This window comes from Sus scrofa, chromosome 9 (genome assembly GCF_054392235.1).
Source record: "Sus scrofa isolate SSC_HxYL_T2T_F1_AM1 chromosome 9, Sscrofa_HxYL_maternal_Yorkshire_Landrace_v2.0, whole genome shotgun sequence".
Lineage (NCBI taxonomy): Eukaryota > Metazoa > Chordata > Mammalia > Artiodactyla > Suidae > Sus > Sus scrofa.
Window position 1 is genome coordinate 139,643,988 of NC_139391.1, and position 14,881 is coordinate 139,658,868.

Here is a 14,881-nt window from a genome sequence, read left to right on the forward strand (position 1 = left end):
ATTTTGCGTCTTAGCACAATTCTCATAAAGTCAGGCAAGACTGGTAGTAGTCGTATTAATATTTTTCATGTTGTACGAAAGACAAGCATTCAACTTTCTCTGACACCTAGGCTCCTGTTGCTCCAGTATTCCTTCCATTTTCTCTGCAAAGTGAATGCCTGAGCACCAGTGAGGAAGCCGAAGCACTTGCAGATGTCTAAAGGTCCTGAAACTGGGCTCTGGGGGGTCCAGGGTTGCTATGGGGACCACCTGGCTTCTTCCCTCTTAACATAGGAGGAAATTATTTTGTCCACCTGGTGGTGGAGGGAAAACTCCACAGCAGAGAAACCCATCCTGCTTCTCAAGGACACTGAGGGATGTTGATGGGAAGAGGGAAAAGGCCCCTCCGGGTGCCGGAGGCAGGCGAGGCCAACCTCGGGGGTCCCCGCTGTGCGCCAGTGCTTCTTCATGGACTGTCCTAAGGAAATGTCGCTATGGAGGTGGGGTTAGCAATGGTCATGCTTTGGGGCTAGACCTCAGGAACTGGCCTGAGGACAGGTGGGAAGAGAATGGTACCCATCACAGTTGGTTTCTCATTTAAAAACAAACAAACAAAAACTTTGTATCCCATCAACATTCTCATTTACAGAGCCAGCACTGTCTCTGGAATTGGAGACAGTTTCAAGTCATAGGTCTCCACTTAGCGGTGGTGTCACTTTGGCAACTCACTTTGCCTGGATGCGATCCCAGTTCATCTGCAGAACACAGATAACACCTACCCTGCACATCGTGGGGAAGATAAAAATAATGTATGTAAAATACCTGGAAAATAAGCAGCCCTCAAATGATAGCCATATTATTCATAATCAAGGAAACAGGAGGCGAGGATTTCTCAAGGTTGAGCAGCTGGTGGATAAATGGTGGAACCAAGACCCCATCCTCAATCCAAGTCTTCTGTTACTTACTCATCCAAAGCCCCTTCACTCCCCAGAACCTTTTGTGGCCAAGGGCCGGCCCTCCGAGGCAAAGCTTCCCCGCCAGGCTCTCACAGAAAGCAGCCAGGGCTGCTTCTGAGGTCGGCCTCCACCCAGACCCTGCTGGAAGCGGCGCGCTGCACAGCTGCACACATCTGGAACCCCGCCGGCCTGGAACCCCGAGGGGCGTGCAGCCTGCAGAACCCCCTCTGCGCAGGGAGCCGTCAGGGTGACTGTGTGCATCTCCTCCGTCCTGCAGATGCCCCCCCCCGCCCCTCCCCACTCCTGCCTGCGCGCGGAGGGGCCCTGATCCCGCGGTCACAGTGGACCCCCGGGCGGCGCCAAGCGCAGTCTGGGTGGGGCAGCTCCCGGCGCGCGTCCCTTCGGGGAGCCGGCCCTTCCAGCCCAGGCGGCTGGGGCGGCGGGGTGGGGGGGCAGCGAGGGGCGCAGGGAGCCCCGGGCGCGCACACGGCTGCAAACTTGAGCCAAGAGCCCTCGCTTTCGCCCGCGTGGACGATCGGAGGTGCCCGCCAGGGAGGCCCCAGGCAGCCGCCGCCCCGGGCGGCCGGGAGGCGTCGGGAGGGGGGCCCGGCGCGGCGGCGCTCGGCCCGCCCTGGCCCGCGGCCCGCAGGGTTCAGACGGGGCCAGGACGGCCGAGAGGCGGCCGGCCTGCGCCAGGGGCTGCGGCCAAGGCTGACGCGGGGCGCTCAGTAATGCTTGGACCAGCCGGCGCGGCCCCAGGGCTCCGCGGGGCCGCGCGGCAGGGACCCTCCCCGGGCAGCGCAGCCAAGCCGCCTGCGGCGTCCTCCAGCTTGGGCGGCATCCCCGCGTCCCGCGCGCCGAGGCCGGGAAACGCGGACTTGGTCCCTGGACGCGTCCCTTCAGGGCTGCACAGCCCTGGCGACAAGGGGGAGCCCTGAGGAGACGGTGGGAGGAAGGGAAACTCGGGCCCGTTCTTCGTTCTCCTGTGCGGTCCGCCCGCGCACACGCCGGCTGCGCGCAGCGAGGAGGGGCCGGCGCGTCCAGAAAGTCTGCACTTGCTTTACCTGCAGGACAAGCACAGGGACCCAGAAGCTGGCCTGTGCTTCTCGGCGCCCCCCACCCCCACCCCGGGCAGCTTCCCGGAGCTCTCACTTATCCAGCCTCATTGTGATTCAAAAGACTAAACCGGAGAAGCTTTGCGTTTTACTGGGTACTTTCAGTCCTTCCTCTCCGAGCCACCTTGGGACCAGGCAGGGCTGGCATCTATTCATTTCACAGGTGAGGAAGCCCATCGGTGAGCGGAGTCTGACGCTTCCGTGCCCTCGGCCTAGCTAGGCTCTAGCAAACGGAGGCTGAAGGCCCTGTTCCCTGTTCTGTCTTGGCAGGCGGCCAAGTTCCTTTAGGGATGGCCTCTATTTCTCTGCGAATTAGGGCTGAGTCACTGCTACCTGGAGAGGTGATGACAGTAAGTGACAAGGAAGCAGGTTCTCCTTATGGCAGAAGAAATTGCTGCGAGTGGCCTTTTTAGATGCTTCCCTTCCGGTTGGGAGCCGGGCACTCCTGGCCCTAGAGCAGGGATTCTGTCTTGTCCCCGGACTCTCAGCAGGAACATTACCCCGGAGCTTGTTTGCACATTATCCCAGACCCACCGAACCAGACCCTCTGGAGATAGAGGCCAGCAATTTTTGCTTGAAGAGGCCTCGAGACCATCCTGTCTGAAGAACGACTGATCTAGAAAAACCTCTGTACTGGCGAGGTGGGCCCTGCATCCAAAGGGCTGAGGGCCACACTGCTTAGAGGCCCAAGAAGGCAAGAAATGGACCGGGAAGTCCATGGTTAGCTACCACGTAATAGTCCATTCCTCAGTCTCTGTTGTGTGTGTGTATAAACCTTCGTAGCTCCATAAAATATAGGTAAGAAAGGAGACTTTTAGGGCCCCATACGAAATTCCATTCACAAACTCACTCAACGCACAAACACACTCTAAGTACCTGCTATGGACCAGCCACTCAACAGGCTCAGGATGAGCTGGATGTTAGCTGACTCTTGAAGTTGAAACAGATGCAACCAGGTCATTTCATGAAATGGAACTTCACAGTTTTGGTGCGTGAGGTAATCCGTGGAGCAGACGCTGCTGTGCCCTTCCCCCTGGCTGGCAGAAGTGTGGCACAGGCTGGGTTAAAGTACAGAGCCAGCCAGGGATTGGGGGGAAGCTGCATTTCTTCCTGCTGGCCCAGTGATTGACTTGGAAGTGGGCATCAGATCAGGTGTGATGCTGGCCAGTGAGATATGGGGGGGGGGAGCACTTGCTGGGGAGCTAGCCGATGGAGAATTTTCCTCCCTCTTTAAAAGGGGCATAAGGAAAGTCCATTCCCTTGTTTGTTTTTGGATGTCGTTACCTGGAACCGCCGCAATCCTTCTGGACAAGGAAAGAAATTAGCCTAGAAGGGCAAGCAGCATACTGGGGTGACAGGGAAGAAAATCAGGAAACATCTGGCATCTTCATGACATTGTTGAGCCATTAAATTAATTGACCTTGGTGGCAGTGAGGGTGGGGGCGTGTGTTCGAGGAGAGTGGGGGGCAGGGGGAGCAGGGGAACCCTCAGGATTTTCTTATTAAATGAGATAAGTATTTTTCATATTTTGACCACTTTTAGTTGGGTTTTCTGTTATTTGCAGCCCACATCATCCTAATAGAATGGATGCGGCTAGAATCCCACTGGAATACATGAGCAGCAGGGAAAAAAGTCTGATGGAACATCAGAGGGGGTTACTGAGAGACCGCTCGGGACTTCTGGCACCTCTAAACACTGGATTACTGTGTCTCCCATATCTGTCTGAGGAGTCCCCAGCTGTTACCTTCTTGTCATCCGCCCCCTTTTTGAGACCCCTGTTTTCTCTTTTCTACCAACTGGCTGGTACGCTCTATAATTTCCAGTTCAACTTTCCAAGAATGAGACCCTGGTTGGCCTCATTAACTACGCTTTTTCGGATCCTTGTGGGCCACTGGTCAGTCTGTGAAGTGGCTGTCCTTGAACCAGTGTCCCACCCCTAGTCTAGTTGGCCAGGGAAAGGAGGGGGGACGGCCAGCCCCAACTCCGCCCGAGGCTCAGGTGGTGGGCTGGGCAGGTGCCCTTAGGAGGAAACAGTGCTCTCGGCAACTCCCGAGATGGACTTGCCAGCACAGCAAGTTCATGGGGCACAATGAAATGGCAGTGCCAAGCCAACCAGGGTCAGAGCAAAGGAATCCACGCCTACCACAAGCCCCCTCTGCTGTAGATCTGTTATAGACCCAAGAGTAAGGGGTGCCTGGCCAGATGCCTGCCCAGATCCTAGATCTGCCCCAAACACAGCCACACTGCTCAAGAAACATCCCCGCCCCAAGTGCTCCCCCGCATCCTTCCGCACAGGAAGCAGACACGCTGCTGTGGTCCACATGACTTTTCCACATGTCACTTTATGGCAGCTGTTGTGAGAGTTGTTTTGTTGCCTCCGTCACGGTGGAACCCTTTGCAGCACAGCAGGGTGTCGGGATGTGTGAGCAGCAGCAGCAATGATGGCTCGGGAGCCGAACTGAGGGCACACAGAGGATTCCCTAACTCGGAGCTGAAAAAATGCACGTGGGATGGAGGTTCCTGGAACCCACATGGGAGAGCGCGACACTGCTTCTGCCGTGTTTACGGCATTCTGATAGTATGTGTGTGGTTCTTTCCTTAAGAGCAAGTTATCGCACGTGGAAGGGGTGCAACCGGAGGTGCTTCTGTCGCTCATTAGTTCTGTATCCTTAGGCGGGTCGCTCAAACTTTCTGAGCCTCCGTGTCTTCATTGGTGAAACGTGCCCGGTGATACTTCAACTTGGAGAATTGCCGTGATCCTTATATACAGTAAGGCCCCCGAGAAAATGTTAAGCACAGGATATTATAACGTAATATTATAGGGGTCATTCTAAAAGACCCCTTCCCTGGGGTGGGTGGACTATCAGATTATTTTGAGAGAATCACAGTCTGAAGCTCCGGATGGTGCCATTGACCGGGTGCTGTGGTGTCTGTCACCCAGCTCAACAAATGAGCTGGGGATTCCATGTGGTCATCACATCGGAGATGAGAAATGCCTATAAGGTGCCCAGTGGTTGGTGGGACATTAAGAAGGAGACACTTGGGTGAATGTGAACCTGCATAGGAAATGGAGAGGAAGCCACGGCAGCGTCAGGAGCCGAGCCCCGGTGCGAGTCATCATTTGATGCTACCTCAGGTGTGGAGCAGGACCCAGGCCTGATACTGGCTGGAACTCTGAGACCCTGGGGAAGGAGCTCCAGTTCACCAGGGAGCAGAGGCCACTGCTAGCAGCCAGGGAATGGTGCTGAGGCAAGCCGCTCGGCACTGGGACATGGGCCCGCAGTGGGAATGGGACTCTCAGGAGTGGGGAGGCAAAGGACCTTTGGGGGAGTGGGAAACATATTTAGGAACTTGTGGGACTCGAGTCAGGAAAGGTCTCTTCGAGCCCTGAGAGCACGCACGAGTCCAGTGTAGCTACCTGAGTCTCTAGGATGAGAGCCGAGCCTGGTCACCACCTTGATTTTAGCCTTGTGATAGGCTGAGTGGGAACCAGCCACTCCATGCTACTTTCAAAACTTGAGTTGCAAGATAGTAAGAGGTGTTGGTTTAAGGCTCTAAATTTGTGATGAGTTCTGTGCAGATCAGGGAAGTCCAGTGTGTTGCAGGCTTAGGACCTAGAGATGTGTCCACCTTCATCCTACGTATAATTTAGTGTTTCCCACCTTTGTTTCCCATTAGCTTATTTATATATTTTTTAAAAGTCACAACCTGATCACTAAGAATCAGGAAGTATTTGTACCGAAATGCCAATAAAATATAAGAAAACATAAGAAAAATATAAAGTTTGCATTCTGCTTCTATCAGTTGGTGTGGCTTTGGGAAAGTCTCTTAACCTACCTGCATCTTAGTTTCTCATCTTTAAAACAAGAATTATAATGTTTATTTACTGTGTTTGAATCAGATTCAAGCCACATAATGTATTCCAATGTGCTTTATAAAATATGAAGCTGTACAGAGATGAAAGCCATTCTTTTTCTGAAGCCAGAACAAACAACAGGATGTCTGGGGAAGCCAGGTGAGCCAGTGGCAGTGAAAATCTAGCTAGAAAATCTAGTCGCCTGATAGAGAAAAGAAAAGTAATAAGGAGAGCCCCTAGGAGAAGGAGCTAAGAAGTAGCTACAAGAGCTGTTTCTCCTCAAGAGTGCTTTCAGGAGTTCCCGTCATGGCGCAGTGGTTAACGAATCCGACTAGGAACCATGAGGTTGCGGGTTCGGTCTCTGCCCTTGCTCAGTGGGTTAACGATCCGGCGTTGCCGTGAGCTGTGGTGTAGGTTGCAGATGCGGCTCGGATCCCACGTTGCTGTGGCTCTGGCGTAGGCTGGCGGCTACAGCTCCGATTAGACCCCTAGCCTGGGAACCTCCATATGCCGCGGGAGCGGCTCAAAGAAATAGCAAAAAGCCAAAAAAAAAAAGTGCTTTCATTCCACAGATAAGAAGAGTGTGTGGAGAAACATGGCAGACTATTCTCAGTATCACCAATAACAGACTATTCTCAGTATCACCAATAACTAGATTTTAAATCCTAGGTGGGGGAGTTCCCTGATGGTTCAGCCAGTTAAGGATCTGGCATTGTCACTGCTGTGGCTCAGGTTGCTGCTGTGGCATGGGTTCTTTTTTTTATTATTGAAACATATTTAATTTACAATGTTGTGACAATTTCTGCTGTAAGCAAAGTGACCCAGTCATATATAATATATAAAATATATAATACATAAAATACACACACACACACATATTGGGTATAGTTTGCTGTGCCGTACAGTAGGACCTCATTGCTTATTCAGGTCTATCCATGGCTCAGGAACTTCTGCATGCCTTAGGCATAGCCAAAATAAAATAAAAATAAAATAAATAAAATAAAATCCTAGGTGAGAAAAAAGTAATATGACCCTCCCCCAAAAGGCCAAATAAATTGCTTAGAAAGCCAAGGAAAAAGGAGGCAACAGTTTAATACTTTATGTAATGAGGATATTAAACAGAACAAATGAATGGCGTCAAACACCTACAAAGGAGAGGAGAAGCAGAAGGAAGTTTCTTACAGGAAATGTTATCATTGCCTGAAGACAGAACCTGCCTATACTTAATAATGGCAAGTGAAACATCTTACACAGGAAAACGATCGTTGGGGAAAAAAAAAAAAAAGGCTGCAGGCGGTGTGTGGCAGCAGCTTATGGAAATTGAATCCATAACAAAGAGAATCAGACAAGAGATGAGTGATAAGCACACCCAAAAAGAACAAAAAGACAGATGTGAAAAATTCTACAACTGCAAACAGCATCCAAATTATCAGCATGTTTGTTAAGGATCAGATGCAGTAGCTATACAGATAAATACTTAAGAGAAAATTCAGAAAAGGAAAAGCCAGCGCCGATGCTATATTTACCCAACAATAACAACAGAGTATTTTGCTTCCTGCCTGTTCCATTGTTTATTGACAATGAAGCTGCGTTTTTAAGATGTGAACCCAGGCAGTATGAAAACATACATTCCAGGTCCATTTACGAAATTAATTAAAAACTTTCACAAGCATACAAAATTTTGTACTCATGCTAGAGATGGAACAAACTGAGAACAAATTCCAGGACGTGAGGCCAGATAATCTATGCCACAGAGAAGAGCTATGTTTAGGAGTTAATTTAAGACGGACACAGGCTTGAGTTCAAAGCTCAGCTTTAACCATTTATCATTTGTGAGATGCTGAGCGTGTTAACTGGCCTCTCTAAAACTGAGAAAATAAACACTATAAGGTTTTGGAGAGGACTGAGTGGAATAATGTGAATAAATACTGGCTTATAGTCAGTGATCAAATGTGGTGACTAATTTTTAAACTACTAATGTCTTCCCAGCTGTACAGTAAGGGAGATGACTAAATACACCACCGAGCCTTTCCACCTTTCAGGCCTTATGGTTTCACCCTTGTGCATTGTTGGCGGGAATGGAAAATAATGCAGTCGCTATGGAGAGTTGTTTGGCAGTTCCTCAAAAAGCTAAATATACAATCATCATACTCCAGCAATTCCATTCCTAGGTATATACTCCTCAAAAAATTGAAAATGGGAACTTAAATACTTGTGCACCAATGTTCATCACACTGTTGTTGACATTAGCCAAAAGGTGGAAAGAACCCAGTGTCCATCAACAGACGAATGTGATGAAGTCACGAATTCATCAACAAATGGTGAACATCAACAAAATGCGATACATACATACAATAGAATATTATTCAGCCAGAAAAAAGGAACAGAGTTCTGCTACATGCTACAACATGGATGAACCTTGATGACTTTATGTCAGGTGAAATAAGCCAGAGACAAAAGGACAAATAATGTATGATTTCATTTATATGAAATGTATAGAATAGGAAATTCCATTGACGCCAAACTGGAGATGGCCACGGTCTGGGGAAAGGAAAAGAGGAAGTTATTGCTTGACGGGTATTGAGTTTCTGTTTGGGGTGATAGAAATGATTTTGGAAACAGATTGTGGCGATGGTTGTGCAACAGCAGGAATGTAATGGATGCCACTGAATTGTACATGTAAAATTGGTTAAAATGGCATTATTTTATGTTACATTAATAATTTTCCCACAAAAACCTGGGGTTCAATCTTTCAGACTCTCCAAACTAGATAAATAAATAAATGCTGCTGCATTTCCTATTCCCTGCAGTCATAAGTGTGGGCTCTTGAGTCAGCTTACTCGGGTTCAAATCCCTCCTCTGTCACTTACTACCTGCGCCATCTGGGTCAGGGTACTCAAATTTTTAGTTTCAGTTTCATCTTCTGTAAAATGGAGATGAAACAATCCCTACCTCACAGGGCTGGTATGCGGAACCTGTGAAGTTCTTCTATCATGACTGGTACTGAGAAGTTCTTCTATCATGACTGGTACCAAGAAAGTGCTTGTGGGAAAGAGGTTTTTAACCTTCCCTGATAAGCATCACTAACGTGGCAGCACAAGGTAGAGTGCGTCGGAGAGTGGAGCGCGGACTGGAGCTGGCACTACCCTTGCTGCCTTTGATTCTGATTTCCCAGGATGCTCCCATTGAGGTGGGAACTGAAGGGCTCACTGCTCTTGGCTCTCACCCCCAGGTGACCTTTAAGCTCAACTTCAAGCCCACTTCATCCTTCCCACGGATAGGCACAGAGATAATTCAAAACCCTTCAGTAGTAGCACCTCACTGCTCTTAGAATCCAGTCCATACTCTTGAATGAGACGTACAAGGTACCTCCTGCTCTAGCCCATTTAATTCTCCTTTCTCAGCTCACCACAACTCATCTCACCCTTTATCCTCCAACCATGTAGGTCTGCTCGCAGCTCTGCCCGGCAGTCTCCCTACCTCACCACCTCACCTGGCTCTCTCCTCCCTGTTTCTCTAGTTCACCCTTGGACATCATCTCTTCCAGGAGGGTTTCTCGGACTCACTACAGCTGAGTTAGATGATTCTCCTGTGAGCCGCTCAGTGATGCTCTTTCTCCCATCCCTACCACACTCACTCGACTGCTTTGCCTGCATTCTTATCTTTCCAGTAAGATCATAAGCTCCTTGTGCTCTGAACCATTTCATCCCCAGTACCTCGCACAGTTCCTGCAGTTCTTGGCTCTCGTAGAAACACCTGCTGATTGTGAAGATGAATGAACTTGTATGAATGGAAGAATAGATGAAGTTGCATGACCTGGAGTTGGTTCCTAAAGTACCTCGGATTGTGAGACGGCAACTTCTGTGCCTATAAGTCGTTTGCCTTTTTCAGACCTTCATCAGACCGCTATGCACCCTGACACTGTGTCAGTATTAACGGGGAATAGTGACAGCACAGGCCGAACCAGGGGGGGTGGAGTGACCATTAGTTTTTTGGAACCTTTACCAGCTCCAACCATCTACCTTCAAAGAGATTCCTACATGCGTCCCCATCCCTCTACGATCCAAACCTCCCTGGTTCTTAATTCTCCCACTCCTGCTGATGGCAGCACCATCGCTTGAGCTGCCGAAGCTTAAAATCCTTGTTGTCTTGACCTCTCACGTCCCCTGAAATCTCTACATTCCCGCGGTCCACTAATTTGACTGCCCGTCTGCACCCCTTTCCTATCCGTCCTATTCCTGTAAAAAGGCTGTGAATAAGAACAAAGCTCTGTTAAAGAATACATTTTCCTCCACACTGTGAATACGTCATGGACAGCTGGGCAACCCAACATCCTTTAGTATGTAATCCAGACTTCAGGCTGGCCTCTGCTTCTCTAGTGCCTCTATAAAAAACAGCGCTATTAAAATAATTAGATTCTCATGGCAGATAAGCACCCGTTTTAAATGGCATCAAATGGAGCAGTGACCTAGCACTGCTACTTTTTAAGTCGTCATAAAACTAGGGAAATTAATAGCATGTCCCTCCTCCACAGGAAACAGGGAAGCCAGCCTTTCTCCACTGAACCAGTGGCATTGTGTCTTTGATAATGAAGAGGGGTCTTTAAGAAGAAATAGATCGATCGATCTATCTATCAATACGTATAACTGAATTACTTTGCTGTACACCCGAAGCCAACACAACAGCACAAATTAACTATACTTCAATTTTAAAAAATGGTAAAAAATAAAATGAAAAAGAGGTCTCAAGCAGTGGTTGAATTTGTCATTTAGCCAGTGTCAGAAGGAACATGAATTAATATCAATTACACCACCATTAAATCATAGAAATAAGTAAGCATTCATCAAAATTTAAAAGAGAATTTTTATGAATCTTCTGCAACTGGTTAAACAGAATCATCCTGCTATTTAAGTAGCTTTTTTCTGCTCTTAAATGTGGCACCCAATAGAGAACTTCTTCAGAAAGAAGTACAGAGAAGTAGGGAAGTGCAATTTGAGAAGGTGTAGACAGGTGGTAACATCCAGTCCAGGAGTTCCCTTCCTGCCTCAGGGGAAACGAATCTGGCTAGTAACCCTGAGGACGCAGGTTAGATCCTTGGAGGGTTAAGGATCCAGCGTTGCCGTGAGCTATGGTGTAGGTCACAGATGCAGCTTGGATCCTGTGTCGCTGTGGCTGTGACTAGGCCAGCAGCTACAGCTCCGACTTGACCCCTAGCCTAGGAACCTCCATATGCCACAGGTGCAGCCCTAAAAAGACAAAACAAACAAACAAAAAATCCAGTCTAAGCACCTGTCAAGCTAAAGTCTTGTTTTCCAAAGTCATGTGAATAGACTTTAATCTCTTGGGTCAGTGCTGTGCTCTGCAGTCAGGGAAGCTTATATAGGACCTTTGACTTCTCTGAGCTTCAGTTTCCTCATCTGCAGTTTTCCAAGAAAAATACCTATCTCTCTCATAGAGTTATCTAGAACAGTGCTGGCCCATCACTCCATCCCTGCTTCTCCTCCTGCCCCACCTTGGGGGGCTCGTGCCTCCCCGGAGGTGGGCAGCCTGTCTGAGAAGTTCGTCCAGATCTTAACCCTGCAGCAGGTTTCCTTCTCTTCCCACCTTCTGTCTAAAGTTTGCAGCTTCCGTGTCCATGAACAGTGCAGAAAAATCTATACCATTTGCAGGATTTGGTCATTCTTTATAGCCATTTAACACATGCCCAGAAATTGTTTAGGCATCTGGTTTTGGAGAGTCAAAAGCATGTGTACATCACCCGTCAGAGCTCCTCCAAGTTCTCATCGTGTCATTCTGGCCCTGACGGAAGCACGGCATCACATTTTTTTTTTTTTTCAGCCAGTGGAGATTTTTTAACAAGTAGCAAGTTCGTGTGTAAGGGCATCTGCTCTTACTTAAGAACAATATGACAAGCTATCTGGTTGACTCCTCTGTGCCTCATAAAACCAGGGTTAGATATTTTCCATGTTGTTTTTCAGTTCCCTTTCTTTAAAGGCTCATCCGTTAATTGCTACTTGAGTTGTCTGCAGTTGAATTTTATTCTTATTTTCAGGAAATGAAAACTATGCAATCTAATGTGTTCAGCTTTTGCTTTCACTGGCAGAAAGCTTAAAGCCTGATTAGTGCCCATGTGTGCCCATCAGTTCGATGTGGCTGCCTCCTTGTCCTCTCTCCTTGCATCCCTCAGCTGCGGTCTGCAGGAACTGACCGCTAATTATCTTGTCTTGTACTTTAATCTTGAGTCCTTCCTGAAATAGATGACAGTACGATCTTCAGCCTTAAATGACAGACTCAGTAGTTCATTCAGTTCGACAGTAGCAACAACAGAAAAAATACTGGGTGAGTACTATAAACAAATGTGAGGAAGTCACTGTAGAGATATTTAAGGTCTCTGTTCAGAAAGGATCAAATAGAAGTGATTAAAAAATTGTACCTGCTTTGGGAGTCCCCGCTGTGGCTCAGGAGGCTAAGAGCCAGACATAGTCTCCATGAGGATGCTGGTTTGATCCCTGGCCTCACTCTGTGGGTTAAAGATCCAGCATTGCTGCAAGCTGCAGCATAGATCACAGATGCAGCTCAGATCCCATGTCGCTGTGACTGAGGCGTAGGTCTCAGCGGCAGTTTTGATTCAATCCCTAGCCCAGGAACTTCCATATGCTGAAGGTGTGGCCGTAAAAAGAAAAAAAAAAATATGCATGTTTCATATATATATACACACTCATATAAATGTGTATATATTTATATAAAGATATCAAATTCTAGAATCAGACCAGCTTTATGTTCTTGGGCAGGTTGTCATTTCATTCCCTCCGGTTCATCATCTCAAACTGCAGGTAAAAAGTGTCCCAACTAATGTTGCTCTGAGGATGGACGAGATACTTAGGATGTGGGAAAAGCTCTCAATGAATTCTGGCTTTTACTCTTACAACTCCCTTTTTCTCATTTCTGCTAACAGTGTTCCTAACAGCATATCCCAACAATGCTCACAAGTCCAGTATTCAGAACTTGAGCAATAGGCGCACATGTTTTAAGGCAGGTTAGCGTACTTTCCCCAAATGCTAAAGATTAGAAAGTCCTTCAAGTTGCTTCCTGTAGACTTTGCCTCACTGAAACACCCGTGATCTAGAATATATGAAAACCTCTAGCAGGCCCATCTGGCCCCAGAAGAAGTAGCTGTGATCTCGGAGAGGGGCTCAAGGCTTGGTAACCCGCGGGATCAGGGAGCCATGCAGCCATCCCCCATCCAGATCCAGACACAAAGGATAAGCTGAGGGGAAGGAGACCTCTTGCTTCCAAAACAGTAGTGGAATGATGGCTTGATGTTGCATTTCCTCCAAGCTCACCCCCAAGTAAGTGTCTCCACTCCGTGGCCAGCCTTCCCCACACCTGTGACCAGAGAGGAGCGTGCCTAGCAAGATACCAGCTTGAGGAGTTCCCGTCGTGGCTCAGCAGTTAAGGAACCCAACTAGTATCCATGAGGATGCGGGTTTGATCCCTGGCCTTGCTCAGTGGGTTAAGGATCTGGCATTGCCGTGAGCTGTGGTGTATGTTGCAGGCGCAGCTTGGATCCAGCATTGCTGTGTCTGTGGTGTAGGTTGGCAGCTACAGCTCCAATTCGACCCCTAGCCTGGGAACTTCCATATGCCACGGGTGTGGCCCTAAAAAGACACACACACACACACACACACACACACACACACACACACACAGACACACACACACGTTACCAGCTTGAGCAGAGGACCTCATGTGGTGAGCAAGCTCCAGACCCTGGTCATCAAGGGATGGGGTCATGGGCTGGGAAGGAAGAAGGTGACGAGGAGAGCTGGTGCCTGAGAAGCCCAGCCTCAGCTCTCAGGCATCATCCTTGACAGTGCCCCACCCCCAGCAGCAGCAGCAAATGGACAACAGCTCCAAATGCTTTGGGCTCAAAATCATCAGTAACCAGTTGACAGATGGGAAAAAACAAATAAATGTGTCATTTTATTATGCTCCAGACATTGTATTAAATGATTTATAGGGAATATCTGATATAATAGGCAGTAAAAAAGAATGTGGAAGGTGTGAGAGCTAGAGTTCTGAAAGTTAAGATTTTTTATTCTAAACTTATTATTTTATTGCTTCCCAATTTAGAGGAGTCACAATGAACTACAGGATAAGAATATTTTTCAACATCTATTCATGTGTGGTTTTATTTATTTATTTATTTAGTCTTTTTATGCCGGCATATGGCAGTTCCCAGGCTAGGCGTCCAGTTGTATCTGTAGCTGCCAGCCTACACCACAGCCACAGCAACACCAGATCCGAGCCTCATCTGTGACCTAGACCACAGCTCACGGCAACGCCGGATCCTTAACCCACTGAGCAAGGGCAGGGATCGAACCCGAGTCCTCATGGATATTAGCCATGTTTGTTAACTGCTGAGCCATGACGGGAATTCCTCATGTGTGTTTTTAAATATTCACTTAGAGAGATGGAATCAAAATCCCTTTATGAAGGGTCTTTAGATTCAGCTCGGCGTCTACTAGGTCTAGCTAGTGATGATCTGAGCCTGCACTGTGCAGCACAGTAACCACCAGCCACATCTGCCCGCTGAACTCTTGAAGTGTGGCTAGTGCTTCTATGGTACTGCCTTCTTATTTTACTTTTTTTCCCTGCGTTTTTAAAATTATAGTTGACTTACAGTGTTGTGCCAATTTCTGCTGTACAGAAGTTGATGCAGTAATATATACATTCTTTTTCTTGTATTTTCTTACATCATGATCTGTCCCAAGAGATTGCTCATCATTCCCTGTGCTGTACAGCAGGACCTCATTGGTTATCCATTCTAAATGTAGTAGCTTGCATCTACCAACCCCAAACTCCCCTTCCATCCCACTCCTCCCTTCTCCCCCTTGGCAACCACAAATCTGTTCTCCATGTCTGTGAGTCTGTTTCTGCTCTGTAGACAGACTCATTTGTGCTACATTTTAGAT